Source organism: Gossypium raimondii, chromosome 1 (assembly GCF_025698545.1).
Source record: "Gossypium raimondii isolate GPD5lz chromosome 1, ASM2569854v1, whole genome shotgun sequence".
Lineage (NCBI taxonomy): Eukaryota > Viridiplantae > Streptophyta > Magnoliopsida > Malvales > Malvaceae > Gossypium > Gossypium raimondii.
The window spans coordinates 50,308,724-50,313,158 of NC_068565.1; the positions used below are offsets into that span (position 1 = coordinate 50,308,724).

Here is a 4,435-nt window from a genome sequence, read left to right on the forward strand (position 1 = left end):
AGAAATAAATACATCAATTTATTTTATATTGAATAAATATAATTATTTGTGTATGTAATAAAAATGATACTATATCAATAATTGTATTAATAATTTATAATAATTTGATCAAACCAAAATTTCATGTACAAAATTGCATATTAAATCAAAGTTCATGTATAATTTTGAGATTTATCCCGTAAAAATTGATCCAAATAAAATTTTGAAATGTGATCAAATTAGGTCTAACAATTTCATGTATTGCATACGTATTCGTATATTTATATATATATATATATATATTTATATTTATATAAATTTTAATATATCAAAAGTATATTTTGATTTAATTCTATCATTTCTAAAGTGTGTAGATCCGATCAATTATAACTTAAATCCTTATCCTAAGTCAATTCCATGAACCCTTTTGTCTCTATTTCAGTAAATAGATCTTAAAATTTTCAGGTTAGAACTTCAAATCTCTAATCCCATCCCATAAACTTTTATCTAACCTTTCAATACTTAATTATGAATTTCATCCATTTATTTTATGAAAATTAAAAATGTTTGTCTTTTTACTTTATTTATCAGAATTTGACTTTTATACTTCTATAAAAAAATAAAAATTAGTCTAATTCAATAATGTTGTTAATTGTTAAACCGTTGACCTGAAAATTAATAGTTCAATAGATTATATGCGAGGAATTAAAAAAATCGATCATTCAAATTTATGAGTATACCAATAATTGGACTAAAATTTCAATTTTGTAAAATATAAGATTAAATTCAGACAATTAAAGTTGAGAAACTAGCTTTGCAATTTTCATAGGAATTCATAATCAGACCAACATTTAGTTCAACAAGTTATATGCAAGTTCGAAGTTTTAGATTTATCAACAATTGGACTAAATTCTCTTAAAATAAAAGAAATAACTTTTTAATTAACATAAAGTAAAGGGATTAAATTGGAAATTGGACCAACATTGAGGGAAAAACTACATAATTTGTAAAGTACAAGGACGACATTCTGAAAACTAAATAAAAAAACAAACTTTTCAAATTTTCTAAAGTAAGGGGATTAAATTGGAAATTGGAACAACATTGGGGAATAAAAACTACATAATTGTTGAGAGTGGGATTTGAACCCACGCCCTTTCGGACCAGAACCTTAATCTGGCGCCTTAGACCAACTCGGCCATCTCAACTCCATATCGAAACCAATTCAGAAAATTAATAAAAACCCTATGATGAAAAATGATATTCAACGACCATAAAATAAATTATTTCATTAAGTGCAATTGAGTCCGCTAGATGTCAAAACCCACCAACATTGGATTGCTATAATATCTCTACTAGATTTGATATTTATGGGCTGTTTCTTTTAGCCTTTTTGACCTTCAAAACAAATGGTCAATGTTCCATATTGCAAACATTATTGAGATAATTGTGACAATGACTATAAACAGATTCCTTGTTGGATTTCTATTGTTGCCCAACATTTTTGTTGGGGGATGAGATATGTAGGCCATTAAATTCATCTCAACTCTCATCCACACACATACACATATTGGTACATAATGATCATGAATTACATCTGTTCATTGGCTTGTTCAGTGAACATTAGTCAAACTAAAACACACATACATATTCATATCTATCTATTTTTGTATAAAGGGTGTTTCAATTTATTCTTGTTTGTTTATGTAGTCACCTTTAGATAATCGCATCTAGTAGATTTGGATCTCACATCATCGAGATTCAATATTTATAATTATTTCTTAAATGAAAGTCCGATGCTTAATTCAGTTGGTTCATGTAGTCACTTTTAAAATTTTACATCTACCTAATGTTTTCCAGTTGAATTCTTACTAAATAATCTTTGCCGTATATCTAAGTTTGAATAATTTCAGCATATATGCATACATGCATAGACATGTATTAGGTATAAAGGGTTTGAATAAATATTTCAAGGTTTATGTGTACATATGTGTTCAATTTGTAAACAAATAACCAAGGATGGCAATTATAATTTATAAAAAGTCTTTTGCTTTATTAGAAAGAATGGTATAAAACTATTATTCCACATAATCTTTATCATTTTCAATAGGAGAATGACAAATCGATTTTTTTTTCAGCCTTTTCCTCTCGAAAAATTCAAATCCAACTAAAAATGCTAGAAATTAGGAGGAAAAATCATATTTGTCATTCTCCTATTAAAAATGAATAAGAATAACGTGGAATCATAGTTTCATATACTCCATTCTCTTTACTTTATATAAGAAGGTTAAGGTTATTGTCGTTTTGCCTAGGAATAGAAACAATGTTAATATATATATATATATAGATAGCATAATCTTATAAAAGACATCAACAAGGAAAAGTCCTCAATCATACAAAGAAAGAAGGACGGTGGAGGCCATAGCAAGGCACATCTACTCCATGTCAAAAGCATTTCTTTTAAAAAAAAATGCAAAAAATAAAAGTTGTCTCCCATTAAATAATTTCTTTATTAGTAAAACATAATTAACAGCTGCTCAATTATTATACTCCATATATAGTTAAAATTAATTTAACAAGAGTCTTCATTTAAATTCCCACTATCTTATTAAACAAAGAAATCACGAGGAATGGAGAATTAGGGTTTAAAAGAAAAGAACTTATTTTGGAAATGATGTTGTTGTTTGAATTGGATTGAATTAGTCAGAGGATCGGTTCAGAAAGTGATTTTGAATCAGTTAGATCGAGAATCGGTACGAACTGATTAAAAAATTGATCGAATCAGATTTTTTTTAAATTTTTTAATAATTTTTTAATTGAACCGATTGGATTGATAAACTAATGACCTGATCGATTCGACCACTGATCTGGTTTTAAAGCATTGGTAAAGTAATAAAAAAAATTCCAGCAAATAAATAACTTAGCTTACCTGTAATTTTCCAAAAGCCAGAAATTAAAACTTGTAGCTTGACTTAAAAATTCAAATTAAAAAGCATTTTTAACATGAAAAATTATTTATAACTATGACTCCAAAAACTGATTTGACTTGAAACAAAAATGATAATGCTATACAAACCCTAAAAATTATACAATCTGCATGAATGTGAACATTTCTCATGTTGGCACTTAACTATTCTGGAAAAAGTTGATTAGGTAAGGAACCCTAAAACATAATTGGTTAATCTAAGTCATACATAGCTAATTCATTCTCTCTATCACTAAAATCCATTTAGGGGGCAACAATCAAAGGTAGTGACTTTGGTATAAAAAAATCTAGTCCATGCATGCATGAAAGATAGGAAAAAGGCCTAAAATTCAATCTATGGTCCCCCAATTTTCCTTTCCAATTCTATGTTGAAAATTGAGATATATAGAGGCAACGAGAATCTGATGCAATGGTCAAAGCTTTTTATCCCATATGTCTCCTTCTCATTCATTGATGTTTCACTCTCATCTCGGAAATTGATATCAATTGTTGTTCAAATTTCATACTCTTTAAACATAGAAGTTGATTGCATCGTCAACAGAATTACTGTTTGTATAAGTTTTGTTGGATTTTATGAATTCATTCGTGATTCTTTCATCATCCTTGTGTGATAAATTTTATTTTATTTAAAAAAGTTAAATTTCATAAATAAAATGTTTGGATTAAGTTTGCTCAACTTTCGAAAAAAGTCCCATTCGAGGGATCAACCTCACGAATATAAGATACGGCAAAATAATAAGTCATGTGATTAATTTTTCAGGATCCATCCATCCTTCAAGATAACACAATCCACATTGTTGTATAGGGAGAAGTGTTGAGGGGAACAGGATCCCATATCGCCTAGTCAATAATTGAATTATAGCCTCATATAACAAGGGTCACTTTTCCTTATAAGGTGACTATTTTCCGAAAAGACAAAAATGTGAGAATGATCTTCACCTCTCAACTAGATAATACCTTACTGAGTAAAAACTGTTCAATTTTTAACGTAAAAATGAGAAAATTAAATAGTTGAGTGATTATTTTGTAACTTTTCATAGTTAGATAATCAAAAAAGAAATTTATTAATAATTGAGTAAATAATAAAAATATTTTTATTTAGATTTAATTATAAAAATATAAAGAAGTGTTCTCTTTTTCCCTTCATTGAAAACTCTCCATTTCTGGCCAAAAACATCCAATCCTCCATCTCTTCTTTTCTTTCCTTTTTCATTTTTCATGAAAAATGTTTTAAAAGTTTCAATTTTGTGAGAGAAGCAAACAAAAGTGAGGTAGCTTTTTCACACAGTTAGACTGAGATTGACACACTGCCTTTAGCAGTTCAATTATTGAATTCAAATTTCAAACATTGGAAAAGTAAAATCTATTTAGATTAATGAAATTCAGTAAATTTAAAAAGGACAAGTAGGACCAAACTCCATGATTTTCCTATGACAACCTTAGATTTTACAACACATGTATTCATCCAAATGG

The 4,435-nt window shown here is 27.8% G+C and overlaps 1 non-coding gene across 1 annotated transcript; it reads right to left on the minus strand.

The window, feature by feature from the left end:
• Nucleotides 1-1,103: 1,103 nt before the first annotated feature.
• TRNAL-AAG (transfer RNA leucine (anticodon AAG)) lies at nt 1,104-1,184 on the minus strand. The gene has a single exon. It is a non-coding gene; the product is annotated as a tRNA-Leu (tRNA).
• Between the last annotated feature and the right edge of the window lie 3,251 nt (nt 1,185-4,435).